Consider the following 16,144-nt stretch of genomic DNA (forward strand, 5'->3'; position numbering starts at 1 on the left):
AGTAACAAATGAGCTGGCAATACCACTAGCCTTAGTGTGGTGGGACAGGTAGGAGATGTCTATCAAACACCACAAAAATGCTGCAACAAGAGCAGAGAAAGGCATCTCAACGTGAGCTGTCTGGTGGCACGGGGCAGCAGCTACCCTCCCTTTTTGCACTGTCAGACAAGCCTGCCTCTCTTATGTGACAATATTGCCACAAAGGCACTAATAAACACCAGGAATGACTAACATATCAAAAACAGATTAAGGCAAGTCTGGTGTAATTTTAAACAGCTTCCCGAGTTACATCAAGATGAATAGAGTCAGTATGGAATAAGGAGCTAGCAGTCATGTTAAACACCTTGCTTATTTATTTAACAAAAATATTTATCTTTCTAAGGATATCTCATGAAAGTAAGCCATGCTAGCACAATGGGACAGCAAAGCACTTCCCCTCAGAGCACTGTCCTCCGTTCTTCTTCTGTGGTACTTAACCTCTCCCTCTCAAGGGGCCCCAAGAGAGCACTGTCGTAGCATCTCAGAAAAAGGAAAAAAAAAAGGAAAATAATTCTTCTCCTTCATAAAACTCAGGGTTTCACTGAATGAATGGAACTTCAGGATTTATCAGCAACCAGATAATTCTTCACAGAACTAACCAAATCATGTGCTTTGTTAGCCTTTAGAAGCACTGTATCACTATTATCGCAAGCTGCCCCTTTTCCCTCTTCGCTGTTAACTAGTGAGAGTAGCTGAAAGGGATAATCAGAGAGTGAAGTTTCACAACAGATGAGAGGAATGCGGCTGCCCGCCTGCAAAGCTTGCCTACCAGCCCGAGCAGAGGATCAGTTATGCAAGACTGCATATGGATTTTGACCAGATGTTACAAAACAGTCCCTTTCTCCTCCCTTTTCCATTCAGAGCAGTAACGCTGGACCTGTGAGCTATCTCCCATCGCTTATCAGATCACTCTGGAACATGATTTTTTCTGCATATTTTCTGAAAAAAGTACAAGTATTGCATCAGAAATTATGTATGGTACCACACAACCAACGTTGGGTTTGGAAGGGCAGTAGTATCTTCTCAGTCTCTTTTCTGAAGAGCTCCACTTTCACCTAACTCACCTGTCACCTGCATGGCTCGCTCTCCCATTCACACCCAGAGATTCCCAGCTTGGAGAAGAGACATCACCAAACTCTTCAGTGAAGTTGTAAGGTCAGCTCAGTGAAAACAAGGTACACCAGTGAAAGGAAACAACTGAGCAGTGTGAAGAATACGAGGTCCAACCAGAGTAGCCACCACACTTGACTCACTGTTGAAACATCACTACCCATGAACCCATGTTCATCATCAGTCCTACCATCTTGACCAAACAAAGTCCCACTACACCAAAATCTACAGAGAAGCAAAAGAACAAACTCTGAACTCATTCACAATCATGTAACAGTCCAATCTTACAGCAATCTTACAGGCTGCCTCAGAAGAAGGATTTTCCAACCACCTTCTTGGCCAAGGAAAAATAAAGATTACTGGTGAGAATTTAGGGAAGTAGTCACTGGCTACTAAAAGTACTTCTAAAACAACTGACATTTTAGATTTCATAATTGGAAATAAAAAAGCACGAGATTTGTTAACTATAGTTACTGCAACACCCAGATGGTTGCTGAGATCACAAAACTTCTTCCCAGTCAAAGACCCCATCACATCATGAACCCAGCTCCTAGCACCGCTTGTCATTATTTCCATTTGCCTCTACTCCCTCTGTTAATAACAGGAGCTAGCCCTTTTTATGTTTTTCTACAGCTGCTTTTTTACCACAGCCAAGGCAGAAGCATCACGTTACAGTAGCTACGCCAGCCCCTTACAATACCTGCTGCTCAAACCAAGGAACCAACTGAAGATTTCCACCCGTAACTCCATTACCTGGTAAAACTGCACCGCAAACACGGAGCGTGGAGTTCATCGGAGCCAAGCTCATCCTCTGCTTTCCTATCCACCACCACATTCTGATTGTGTAATCCTACTTCCCTCTCCAAGAAGCTGCATTGCAGCAACAGCTGTGGAGCAAAAAACAAGGTGTGCTTTATACTGGAGCCAGGACGAGAGAATGTTGAGGCGGAGGCAGTATGGTCTGAAAAGGTCAAACGCCCCCCTCACGCCTGCTGTCCGGGGACCGGCGCTGCCAGCACCACGCTCTGCAGCTTCTCCTGAAGTGATGGGATCAGTGAGGATTCAGAAGTCATGGCCTCTGGCCTGTCTGCAGCACGGTGTGGCAGGATTACACTTTGGTCCGTTGCCAGGAAGCATCTTATGCCTGAAATCCTGTCATGCCAGAGCAGTTTGTTTTGGTTTCTAAACAGCTTTTTAACCTGCCGTATTCTCGAATTCCCACTGAGGCAATCATTTATATCATCAGATTTACACAGTGAGCTGTTAAAAACGCTTCGATACAAACCTACTCCCTCCATCCCACTGCCAGTGTCCTAATTTTTTTTTTTTTTGGTGTACATGGTAACACTAGTATCAAGCAAGCACCTGGCAAAAAATGTGTCATTCATACCAGCTGCAGAAAGAGAAGTAATGGAGAAGAACAAGATGGCTGGTTCCCATTATTTGTCATCTAACATGAAGAATACCTGACAGATTTGCAGGAAACATAAAACAAACAAAAAATGACTGCTAATAAGTTACACCAAGCTTAATTAAAATACTTAATTTTTATGTTATTTACATTACTTATTCACATTTCTGTATTATTGCCAGACCAATTTAAAACATACGAGTTGATTTCAGTTGTGTTTACTGTCAAGGGATGCTGCCAAGAACCTCAGCACACTCTATCCTTTGCTAAAAGAGGAAGCCAAAATTGGCATGCTGTTGTGATGTTCAAAGTCTTTAATCAAGATTGAGCCTGATGCAATACAAATACAAATGAGGGGTATTATTCTTTCCTTTCTCTGCAGACTACTATTTTTTTTTCCTGTTTTCCTCAGTGGCTTCTGCAAGTCTATATTCAGAAAGTCTTCATTCAGAAAGGAGAAGAGCTGGAACAGCAAGAGGTGGCATCTCTTGTGAAAAAATCTGTAGGACTGTTCATTTTCTGAGTAAGAAGGAGGAAGAGGAAGTGGTGATTTAATACTAAGATTACAGGCAAGACACTTCAAATCACCAAGCACTAGGGTACAGACTTCCTTCAAGAGCTCGCAGCCTCGTGCTTTGCCTGGTATGAGGCTTACAGGTGGAAGCTGGATACTTTAAAATTGAGATAAACATCAAAAATAGGACATCATGAAAACAACATCACTAATTTATGGCTTCTCCCAACACCCACTGTTTTGTTCTGTGAGAAAGCCAAGGTTACAAGGGGAGGAAAAAACCAAAAGCCCACACACCCCCCTCCACCCCAACAGACAACTAGAAAGAAAACCTTGAGCTGGAAATCCACACTTTGGTAATACTCCGCCACAGCTGTACCTGTATCACACTGCTTTCTAGTCACCTAACCGACCCACGAGTAATCTGTGTGCTCAGGCTGAGATGCCCACTAACGCTGCTGGCAGGACCGCGTCTCTCTCCTCCCTTTTTCTTTCAGTCTTCCAGCTTCCCTTTCCACACGAGCAGGTCCTCCATCCAACAGCATGTTCTGCTATCCCTCCTACAGAGCCACAACCATCTTCTAGTCAAAAGCATTTGTTTTTAGAGCTGACAGGTAGGACCAGGAGCAGATCCAAGACACAGAGCAACGCAAGGGCTGGAAAGTATGTAGGTAGATGGGAGGAAATAGAGTACGTCATGCTGACACCTGACAGGCTAAAAGGCTTCAGGAAAGAAAATACGGTGCTTGTGACATGCAGATGGCAGAAGAGGGGAAAGGAAACACAAGACAGGCTGATCCTGATGCCAGGATCCATGCTCACAAACATGGCTGATACAGCTGTGAAAGGGGCACTGTCAGCAGGGAATGGAGAACCGACTTTGGCACGGGAACCTGAATCCAAATCTCTCAGCTGGCTCAGCAAAAAGTGTCATGAGGGAGTCAGCACAAACTATGAATGCGCTATAAACCAAAGGAAGCATATGCAGATTTCTTCCACAACAGCAGTCTCCTTCTCTAGCTAAGGCAGAGCCTTCTGCTCGGGGAGACCTCATCTCAGCCACGCAGCTCTCCCTTGGGCAGAGGCTCCCCGCAGCCGCCCGCACCCACCGAGCTGGGCTGGGCAAGGGCACGCTGCCATATCCCAAACAGGACAAGGCTGAATTGGATTCTACTAGTGTATTTTATTTAGCAGGTGCCAGGTAAGAATTGCTCAGAGAGTGATTATTTGGTCTCTTTGCTGTTATCCAGCCAATCCGCTGCCCCAGATCTAGCCGGGAACGTATTCCAAAAAAAAAAAAAAAAAAAAAAAAAAAAAGGTACCTGAACTACACCAGGTTTCAAACTCCAGGCATTTTGAACACTGCTAAAAATACCCTACATAAAATAGGATTAAATATGGATACAAAAGTTGCAAAGCAATGTATTTTCACTCGTTAAATTAAAACTGAACTTTGATTGGGGATGGCAAGGAAAATTCCATCTGGAATAAGGAATATTTTTAGGTGCTCGAGACAAGGAAAGCTGGAGACAGGTTTAGAAGTTGTTTTACTCTCAGAATTATAGCTGTACAGCAAAACTAGTAGTTTGGCACTTCATCTTGTCACCCTGAGTGTATCTGAGACATACCGACATCACATGAAATCTTTAGCAATCTGCACTACTCTAACCTGCCCCCAGAAACACCATCAGAATTAGATTTTAATTTTTAAACTGAGTTTCACAAGAGTTACAAGAAGATAAACACTTCTTAGAGAGCTCTGCTCTCTGCCAACGCCAAGCTGGATTTCAGTGAAATAGTAAAATCTAAATGGGAAACTCACCAAGTCTGAAGCTTTATTGCCTTATACCTTGCCACAGGAGTTATATACTACACTACCTCTCAGCTAGAGGCAAAACCAAGAGTTTGATATAGTACAATATTAGCACTCATCTACACAAAGGATTTTCTCCTGCATTAAAACTGAGATTCACTAAAATAACTGCAGTAGACAACATAAAGGAGAATCACTTAAATTTGAATAACTAAGGTCCCATTCCTGTCCCTCTTCAAGCTGGCAGTGTTCACTTACTAGAGGCAGTACTTTTAGTTGAGTGGTTTTAGTGCCTTCTCACCTCAACCAGCACAGTGCAGCTTTTTAATTTTTTAAAAAGTTCATCACTAGGGCAGACCTGTGTCCTTGACACTGTAGGTGTCAAGCTTTCAGAAGTACACCTTCAGAAACTACTGCAATATACCTTCACAAAGGCAGCTACTGAGATCACCTGCCAGCTGGTGCAGTAAAATAATTAAATGACTACCCAGCCCAAGCTAGAACTTGTATTCATTTCCTCAACAGAATTTTCAACTGTAGAAGCTGCCACGCACAAAACGCAGAAATACTCCAAATCCACAAAGCAGGATGGAAAAACATAAACTTTGTGCTGCAAAAAGTGGGATTCATTTTCAAAAGAAAATTATACTCTCTGAAACTGTTCTCTCTGCTCCAAACAGACATACCTCCCCTGGACAGCAAGAGAGAGAACTTTCTTCCACATAACCAAGAACTGCAGCACATAATCACGGTTCCTACCTGATTCTTCTGCTGAATTTCTAGTATCTGGCCAAGAAATGGGAAATGAATAATAAAATATTTTCCAAAAGGAAAGACAAACAATCTAATACGAGGATACAGTACAGAACCCTACGCCCACAGATCAGAAAAGTCTGAAAGACACAGAAACAGTTTAGGACAATATTCTCTGTTTTATACACTTTGAGTGCTTTGGAAAACCCCCAGAATACTGTTATTTTTGCACAAACACCATATGGCTAAGAAAATACCACTTTCTCTCTTTTCCTGGCCCGTAGCCGTCATTTTCAGGAAACAGGACTGTGATCTGATAAAAGAGATCACAAAACTCAGAAATAAAGAGGGGACGGAGATATATGACTTTCAAGCCACAGAGCAGTGGTAAAATTATCTGCTTTAAGGTAGTAGCAGCTCCAACCCCTAAGGCAACCTCTTCTGTTCATAAAGGAGTTTGAAAGCGGATCAGTCTGGAACAAGAATAGGGTGTTTTCAGCCTCCTGAAAGGTAAATCTGTTACGTAAGTTTTAGAGCATATCCATCCTTCCATAGGTGATAGGCCACATTGACAATTACCACTGTAGTGTATTCGTGGTCTTTAAGCTGCAGTGCTCCTGATATGTGATTTTTGCATTACTTACATACAGTTTCACAGCTTCCTACATATCAGTGCTAGCTCTTCTCCTTCCAGTGGAATCCTGCTCTTTTTCCTTACTTTTTCAAATGGGGTAAGACATCTCACTATTTGATTCAGACTTATCATTATGCCTGAGAAACACTTAGGATCTTATGAAGTAAGAGTGGGTACTACTGGAAAAGCCTGCTTGAACAAAAATGGTGCGCACAGACTGACAATTTGCAACATACAAGAAACAGTCTTTGAAAAATTAAAGAGGATAAATGTCTCACACGAAATCTGACAGTTACCTCGTCAAGACTTACTCCTTCCTTCTCCCTGATCCCTCTCACAAAAGCAAGGACAAGAGCAAAGGCCATTCATCCAAGTTCAGTCACCATTTGATTAAAAGTTTCCAGTATACAGCCAATACAGTGAAATTTTAAGGTACAACAGGGTTGTATCTTAACAATATGGACACAACAATGAATGCTATCCTGTTCGTGCAGTACATACACATACTGTCCCTAAACAGCCCTTTTTTCTGAGACATTTCCACAACCCATTTCCATTTGGATAAGAAAGGAAGGGGATCTTAATTTGTACTTGAAACTGCTAAAATTTTTTAAGTGTTTCTGGAATGGACTCTCAAACCTAGAAGTCATAAAACAGAGCTGGGAAGCCAAGAACCAGATCCAATTTGTCTTTGGCCAGCTGTGACATCTTCCTAATTCTGTGAACCCTGACATTATAATCACTGAAAGTATGAAGTAGAAGTAGTAGAGGTATATGTCATGAGGTAACTCGAGCTGCTTTAATTCAGGCCCAGTGATCAGAGTACAAATCAGAGAACACTCTGTTCAGTTACACCTCCGAGGGCAGGAGTCATCCCTATGAGCACACCCAGCAGGGCTGAGACCAGTGCAGTTGGACCTAAACACAGAGCAGCTATTGCTAGATGCTGACAAATACAGCTGCAGGGGATACCAGCCAGTGTACAAACTGTTCTGAAGCTTCACTGTTAAGCACCACGCAAACCACACAGGGCAAGGGGAACCACCTGGAGACCTCTAAGCTGTTGGCAGGTGCAGCAAGAACTGGGTTGCATGTCTATACACACGGCCTGTGAGCATCTTAATTCCTTTCTGCTTCTGAAAGAATTCAGATGAGGACATTTTCCTTCCCCGATGACAGCACAGCGGCCAGCAGGACACCTATTGATGTGCTTGGTGTTTATCTGCATGCTGTGCTTGCCTACTGCCCCCTGGGCATAAATACCCAGTTCTATCCACTTATTTCAGTTTATTTTGTATGTGAATGCACAAGACACCTCACCATACGGTATGCCTCAGAAGACTAAATGTCTGGGCTTTGGAGAAAGCAGTTCTATTGCATTTTCCCCCCCCCCGTGCATTTTACAAGCAGTCAGCTTGTCTAGTAGCATCATGCACTTACAGACTCAGTTCTCCATTATCTGGGGCTGTCTGCATCACAGTCTTTTGCACTCCAGATTGTTCAAGAGGTACAGCACAGTGTAACAGCAGAGCACTGGCTGACTGCAGACATGGAAAACCTGAACACTGATCCGGAGTCCAAAACACTACCCAGCAGGTTATTTGCAATAACAGCTTGCTTTCTCCGTATCTCTCTCTGTTTCACTACCTGTACAGTCAGCCCAGCAATGTTTATCTCATTGGTGAAGTGCTTTAAACACTAAGGGTGAGAAACGCTGTGACATCCAGATATTCTTTGCATATGCTGTGCTTTAGTACTATGAGCTATGATCCACTGTTTGAACCACCAACCTCCAAGCTTGCATATATAAGTCTCCAGTCAGAGAAGACAAGCTGACCCCAAACACAATTTGCCCAACTCAAGTACGCAGAAAGACCAATGACAGTAAAAAAAACCCAATGCAACAAGAGCTGCAAAAAACATCCTCGATTCGATTCATAATACAATAATTGACTATAATAGGATTAAATAGGTAATTTCCTTACTGTAGAGCTTCCAGAAGGTAACTCTACTAGTACCCTCCTTTTATACCCATTGCCTTTCATCCTTTACTGAATTGCTTGCCTCAAATGATAGGAGCAAAGACTCTTAAGAGTCTACGCCCATGAGCCATGCCTTTGAACCGCAGGGCAAAATCCAATTTTTGTAAACCTGAACATTCATTACTGATTACAAAATTACTTGGAAATGTCCCACGACGGTTCAGTTCCTTTGCATATCATTCCCTTCACTGTATTTTATAAGCAAAGGAGAATCACTGAGGCAAAAGCCAATCTCGGCAAAGGCAAAGCTCTGGCTAAACAGCCACACTCTACTCCAGAGCACTAATGAAGGGAAGTGAAGCCAGGGAGGTCTCAAGGCAAAGCCTGTGGTAGTGGCTTGGGTTTTGCATCACCAGCATTCGCTGGAGAACGGGAAACTGGAAAGAACCGGTGAATCTCAGCTGGAAGCGCAGCAGCAGGCCTCCATAAACACCGCCACCGGAGGTTCCCTTCCACTCAGCTAGCTGCAACATCCTGAGGAGGGGAGAGCTGTACGCAAAGCCAAGCGTGTCTTCCGCACACATCTTCTCCCGGGGCTTGTGCCCTCGCGTTCCCTCCTTTGCCCCTTCCCTTTCGGCGGGTCTGTGCCAGGGCCCGCCCGCTTCTCTGTGGGACAGGAGCCCGGAGGGCCGCCCGCGGGTGACGGCAAAAGCCCTCCCGCTGAGGCCGGTCCCCCGACCCGCTCCCGCGGGGTCCGGAACCAGGCTCAGGTCTGACACCAGAGGCCGCCCCGCGGATGTCAGCACCCCGAGAGCGGGCGGGAACAGCGGCGGCCCCCCGGCCCCCCCCGCGGCTCAGCCCACGCGTGCGCGCCAGCCCCGCCGGAGCCGAGGGGAGAGGGGCCGCGGCCGGACCCCGCAGGAGGCCTCAGCGACACCCCCTGACGGCAGGGGAGCCCCGGGGCGGCCACGGCGGCGGAGGGACCCCTGGCGCAGCCCCTCGCCGCGGGACGCGCGTCAGCAGGGGACGGTGAGGGAGCCCCGCGGGCTGGGGCGACCCGGCACCCCGCGGGCTCCTGGCCCGGCGAGGCCCGCGGCGAGTCCCCGCCAGGGGAGCGCGGGTGGGGGAGAAGGCTCACGCAGGGGCCGCCCCCCCCGCCCCCAGCGGCCCGGCCGCTGACCCCGCGCGGTTCCGCCGCTCACCGGGAGGTGCGGGGCTGCGTCTCCTCCGGCCGCCGGGCCGGGCCGAGCCGGGCCGTGCTGAGCCGGGCCGTGCTGAGCCGGGCCGTGCTGAGCCGGGCCGCCGCAGGCCCCCGCGCGCGCTGCCCGCTGCCTGCGCGGCCCCGCCACCGCCCCCCGCCCCGCCCCGCGCGCCGCAGCCAATCCGCGCCGCCGCCCGCAGCCCCGCGCCCGGCGCGGCCAATGGGAGCGCGCGGCTCGGGCTCTCCCCGGCGGGGCGGGGCAGCGGGCGGGGCAGTGGGCGGGGCTCGCAGCCCCGGTCCGTGCCCCGCGGAGTCGGCCGGACCGAGGCGGGGGGAAGGGGAGAGCCGGTATCGCCTCGCCGCCGGGAGGGAGGGAGGGAGGGAGGGAGGGGCGGCCCGCTCCTGCGGGTGGCTTCTGGCCGAAATCCCGGTGGTGCCGGAACGCGGGGCTGCCGACGGACCCGACCGCAGCGGCCGTAGAGCAGCGATCGCCCGCGCTGGCTGCCTGTCACCTCCGGCCGGCGACACAAGGGACACCGGAGTCCTGCTGCTGGCACTCGCAGCTGATTTCAGCCGGAAAAGAAGGAGCTGCCGGCCCTTCCCGGGGCTGCTCTGCTCCATTCCGCTCTGCAGGCCCTGATGCCCCTCAGAGAAGGGCCGGGGAGCCTGATCGCCGATTGTGGCGGGACTCGGTCCGCACTACTACAGCTGCACAAACACCGCCTCTCCTTTCACTATTTCCTAATATTTACCTGCAGCCACTTGGGACATACTTAATTTAGCAAACACTGCAACAGGGAAAGCCATTTGGGCTTTTAACTGATTAGAAATTCAAACCAAACCTAGTATTGATGTCAAACTCCAAATTTTAAATCCAATACTTCACTAATATTTAAGCCTGACCTAGAACAAACACCTTTTTCTTGCAGACAGGAGTGGATCGAAGCTGCCAGATGCGACACATGTGGCAGTGACATGCAGATGGCACAGGAATCCTCCTACCCAACCCCACTCGTGTCCCTGCCCCAGTAAGTCAGTAGCAGAGCTGATGCATCCGTAAGTTTATAGCCAGGATTCAATCCTCTCTGAAGACATCAGCAATCAATCAACTCTCTCTGTAGTGTGGGAGTGGGACTGCTCACCAATATTATAGCTTCTCTATACGGAGTAACAACCCCTTCTGTCGCTGCTTAGTTCATCTACAGCAAGGGGGTATTTGCAGACACAAAACTACCCTTGAAACTCCTATGAAATAATAAATATTATGTATCTCGTCTGCAACAAAAGCTATTGCAAGCACACTCAGTCCTACCTGGACTCTCACCTCACAGAATTCTAGGTCTCATTCACAGTCTTGGTTTTCTTCAAGAAAAAAAAAAAAAAAAAAAGCAAGCAGGCAGCCAACAGAAACTTCTGAAACATATACCTCCCTCTCCCGTGACCAACATGCAGGCATCTGCATCTGTTCCCTTTTCAGAGGGCTTCACAAGAGAACTCTTGCACTAGGATTTGTAACGGGATGCACAACTAAGTCACGAGAGAGAGGAGCTGTCAGACCCTGCTCAGGCCTCACCTGCCTCCAGTGAAGGCTCCGGGGAGCATCCTGCAGCCCGTATCATGGCAGAGCTGCTGGAGGTCCCTAGGCAGAAGAGCAAGCAGGACACAAGCAGGGCAGGAGCCCTGCAGGCTCTGAGCTGCCAAAGCCGCTCTTTTTGCTGCAGACACCGCTGATTTGCAGATAGTGCTGCAGGACCCTTCTGTCCCTGCACACATCACTTGAGGCTGGGCCATCTATGCTTCTTCATTTCCACTTATCCTGGGTAGAACTCTTTACTTCTGTACACTGTCACAGTTTATTACAATAAGACAGATTTAATGCTCCATAATTGCAAGAAAGGCAGCCGTTTAGCCATTAAGAAAATCTTTGTATCAGAAAGGATAACGAAGCACTAGAACAGATTACTAGGAGAAATACAGACCTCCAACACAAGAGCCTTTAGTAAGAAGCAAGACAAACACTTATCAAGATTCTCGGATGAGTATGATTCTGCTTTGAAAAGAAAATTTAGCAGATAATTTCTCACTGTCCCTTCTGATCCATCAACAATGCGAAACTGCTACTGGTATCCCATCAAACAGGGATCGAGTTAAGTTATTACAGAGCAGTAAAATTTAATTTTCTCATTACTTTTCTGTCCAACTCACTGTTGACTTCCTTGCCTAACCCATTATATGTATTCTTCTTCATCTCTGAAGCAAGAGTTAATATTACTTTTTAATTATGATTAATTAACATCTTACTTGTCACTATCAAATATACCCAGTATTCAAAGGGAAAAACAGCATTACTTCAAGAATGGAGAGATGGTCCAACTTGACAAGTTCCCAGGGGATTACCTGGTACAGTCACTTGTGCTAGCACCAAACCGCATTCAGAGACTGCTAAGGCATTTTTTGATCATCTATTCCCACAATGAACAGCCTTCTCCTTCCTTTTCCAATTAACTTTTCTTTACAGTTGATGCTAGTGCATTATTTTCATTGCCTGATCGGCTCAATCCTAAAAGTATAAAGAAAACAAGATTCATGATCTTTCAGAATAATTATTCATTATAAGAAACTGGAGAGGACAAATTCCATCAAATAAAGTTTTTATAGAGTATAATTTGCTATCGCTACCCGTATTACAAAAGAAAATCCCTCATACAAAGTAAGCAGGAGCTTAGAGAGCACGCTCACCTTGCTGAAGCAAGCTAGGGATGTTCCTTGGCATCTCCCCCAGCACCACTGGGACTGGTTGAGGCATGCAATCTGTAAACGCACACACACATACACAGATATTATGTTACTTCATTTGGGTGTTGGTATCCTCAAAAGAAACTCCGTATGCCATCTGCTGGAAGAAACCTTCTCAGGCAACGGGTGGTACCAACACATCTGAGTGCACTCTGTTGGCAGCCTGAAGAGGTGGCATTTCTCAAGATGTACCTTTACCCTGTTCATGCACCAACTTTCAGCACAGATGCACAGGACACGCAGAAAGTCAGGGTCAGGAGAAGTGAAACAAAAGCAGGATGAACAATGTCAGAAAATAAAAGCCTTTGGACCTGTGTCACATGAGAAAGCACGTGACAGTCTAGCAGCAAGAAGTAGCTAATTTTTAAATCCTGCTGCCTGACTTGAACCTCCGACGACTTTTTGTCTCCTTCCATTGCTTTCTTTTAGCTACACACATCACACTGCACTTACCTGGTCAGTCTGGTGTAACTTTCTAGGAAATGGCACATTAATCAGTAATTCATACTTTGTCCTATGAAAAACACTGCATAATCTTCTTTAGAGGGTAGAGGAAAGCAAGGGGCAGGATTCGTAACTGGATGCTGGAAAATCTGAAAAGAAACAGGTTCCTTCCAGCAGCTGTGGCAGATCCCATTCAAGACTAGAACCTGACTGGTTTTGGTTAATGATAATTAGTTTCTCTCTGACAATGTCTTCAAATAAATGAAAACAAGTTTCAGAATGAAGGATGAAGAATTATTACTTACTCTCTAACGCCATTCCTTCCCATTTTTTATTTCTTCTTCTGTCTCTAACCTTTGGGATTAATCTACAGGAGAGCACTTTTCTGCCAACTGTATTTTTCAGGTTATGAACACCATAATCACACTCAGGAGGTGAACTGCATTTTGAAGACATGTTGCTAAGCATTAAGTGAATAATTCTCAATTTACTTTCAGACTGAAAAACCTCTACAAGTTTGAGGCAGGCAGCTATCCTTGACATTTCACAATAAGCAGATACACGGGAACTCAGCAGCCACTTTTCAGAAGCAATCTTTAGTTTTCTGTACCCAACACTTAGCACCAACAACTGCCCTTAAAATCAACGGCAGCATTTGGCCTTAACCCTTCTGGCAACCTGACTACAAGTAATCGTGGTCTCAGGCACAAGACTGAGATAAATCAGCTTGCTAAAATGCCATGCACTGCCATGTGTGTTAAAAGTACAGTTTCATATAACCCCAAAGTGGACCCAACTATCCATTGCCATCAGAATAGCTGCTTTGCTCTCTCTTTACACCCCCAGCAACAAAACTCTACTGATGGCCTTGTACTGGATCACAGGTGTCACTTGGATTAGATCTCATTGGCCCAATGGAGAAATACACTTGCAATTAGATTGCCTTGGAATTAAAAAAAAATCCGACTCAGATTGCAAAATTGCTATAACAACATTAAGGAAGGAGAAAATATGCAACTAGAATATAAAATAAGCACAGAAGGTTGAAAGCACGACTGCTTCTACAGCAGCTGCCTGTTCTTTTATTAAAATAAAGCATAATGCAAAATGATACCCTTCACCTGTGGCCCACATAGAGAAAAACATACTATATATGCTTCACTGATCAAAGTTCAGATGGACAGACTGTGATTCAGCTACAGCACAGTAGCCCATGAACTTGACTCAGGCATTTAGGGCTCTTCAAAGATGGGCAGCCAAAGCCCAGCCCACATAAAAGACTTGCTTTGAAAACACATTGCTCAATGCAAGAAATAGAGCAACTGTGCAGATGTCAGAAAACTGAGGACCTGCTTCCTCATTCTGCTGCAAGAATCGACCCTTTTATTTCTCCAGAAGCATTATAACTTGTGCCTTCATCTTTTGACAGGCCAGTACCTCTACATAAAAGGGCATTGAAGAAAAAAAATAAAATTATAAATACATCATGACCAAGCTTACTTGTATGCATCACCTTGACATTGGGGCTCCTGAATTTCCCCTATTGCTTTCCAGGAGTTACTTTCTGAGAACTAGCCCCTACCCCCCATTACTTTCTTGGAGTTTCCTGTACTGCTTCCAGACAATTCCCACACCGCTGTGTAGGACTGCACCTCCCTGCGATTCCTGGCATTCCAGAAAAACTCCAATGCTACTTTCTAGGATTGCCCTCAGTTCTGTAGGAATGCCCCTGCCCCTCCAAATCCTTCTGGATTTCCAGGAAGTCCTTGTGCTGCTTTCTAGGACCACTGCGGATAGCTCCCCTCACCCCTACCCTTTTCAGGGAATCTCATTTTCTATCCAGGATTTCTCCCTATTTTTCAATTAATATGATTTTCTTGTATAGCACTAGGAAAAGTACAGTGATCTTGTTATTTTTTTCCCTTATACTATTTAAGGCCTCTAGCAAGACATGGATCTGTGCTTCAGAAACAGTGTAGTGAACGTTCATAACATCATATAATACTTCAAGGTCACTGGTAAAGTGCATTTAAGTCTTCCCAAAATTGACTCTAATCACTTTTACTGTTGTGAAATAATCAATTTCATCATTTACTTTAAACATACCGTGCTACCCCACTAGAGATAGGCAAGTATTATATTGGTTCCTTAAGGAAAGTTGCTGGAGTCCATTAGTTTATTGATCTTGACATGCAAGACAACAGAAATCTCAAATTTATTTCTTCAAGTTTCAAGATGTCTGCCAGAATGAAAAAAAACCCCAAACAACGAACCCACCTCCAGAAATTCAACTGCCAGGGACAAAGCCCTTAATTGTCTGGTGAAAATGAGGAAGGACTGAAGCTAGTGGTGTATGTAGAAGTTCATGAGGCCAAGTCAATGACTAGACAAACTCGTGGGATTTATCTGCTATATGTCTTTGAGATCCAATTTAAGCCCGGATTCTTCTAACGAAGGAGAAGTCCCTACTACACACACACAGTTACATCCACTTCTTCCTAGAATGTTTCCTGATAATCCAGAACTGCCTTCTAAAGCTACTGTTAAAATCGATTAGGTAATTAAACATAACTTTTGGTAAAGATTATTTCCATGGTAACTTCATCTCTAATACACACATCTGCAAGCCTAGGTGAGAAATGCAGAACTACATAGTCAATCTAAACTGTTACTCCAAAATACAGTATTGTTAAAACAGAAAGGAACAGCCTGTTTAACAAACTGTAAAATGTTTTGACTCAAAGTGTTGTACAGCAGATGGAGCTACCAGTATGGTCTATGAATAGCCACCTACACATGAGAACATACAGAGATAATAAATATACATTATGTATCCCATCAAGAGATTAGCTTAACTTTTCTTTCTACTGCAAAATAACACGTAGAAGTTCACAATAAAGCAGCTTTCCAAGTTTCACATCAACAAAGATTGAAAAGAAATAAATGTAGTCAGCTTGCAATGCTCATTCAAATGTCACACAAGTTCAAGGTCTACTTTTGACCAATATCTACAATTATGTCATCCACATTCCTCTTAAGAGAAGATAAAAGCAGGACAGGGATGCCTGCCATGTTCATCTGAAGTGTGGGGACTGAGAAAGGACACCTGTTACTTCACCATACACCAGTGACAAAAGTAAAAATCAGTTGGTTTTAAGTAAGATTCCTCCTGGAAGATCACGTGTTCATCCATTACTGCACTTCAAGAAAATTGTGACACTCCTTTATCAGAAACAAGTGCACTGCAAGCATTCCACAGGTTCCCCTCTGCGTTCCTCCCTCCCCAAGACCATCCATCTGGCTGACCAACCAGACTATGCCAACCAGAAGTGTTCCCAAGCGCAGAATGACTTCATTTAGCAGAGGAGAAAGTCAGTTTTCCCAATGAAATCTTTCCAACCTCAGCTCCACAGCAGAGTAGAAACATTAATAAATTTAAATTAAGCA

The 16,144-nt window shown here is 45.3% G+C and overlaps 1 protein-coding gene across 3 annotated transcripts in view; it reads right to left on the reverse strand.

Annotated features, from left to right (window-relative positions):
• Positions 1-9,595, reverse strand: part of ABAT (4-aminobutyrate aminotransferase) — a 59,029-nt gene extending 49,434 nt beyond the window's left edge. Inside the window, exon 1 of one of the 3 annotated variants that reach the window (XM_074919068.1) lies at positions 9,459-9,595. The gene's annotated coding sequence lies outside the window, so the exon portion shown is untranslated. Of the gene's footprint in view, positions 1-1,902; positions 1,964-9,458 lie in introns of those variants that run through there. The other 2 variants (XM_074919064.1, XM_074919067.1) reach the window with 2 other exon arrangements.
• Between the last annotated feature and the right edge of the window lie 6,549 nt (positions 9,596-16,144).

This window comes from Athene noctua, chromosome 15, assembly GCF_965140245.1.
Source record: "Athene noctua chromosome 15, bAthNoc1.hap1.1, whole genome shotgun sequence".
Classification (NCBI taxonomy): domain Eukaryota; kingdom Metazoa; phylum Chordata; class Aves; order Strigiformes; family Strigidae; genus Athene; species Athene noctua.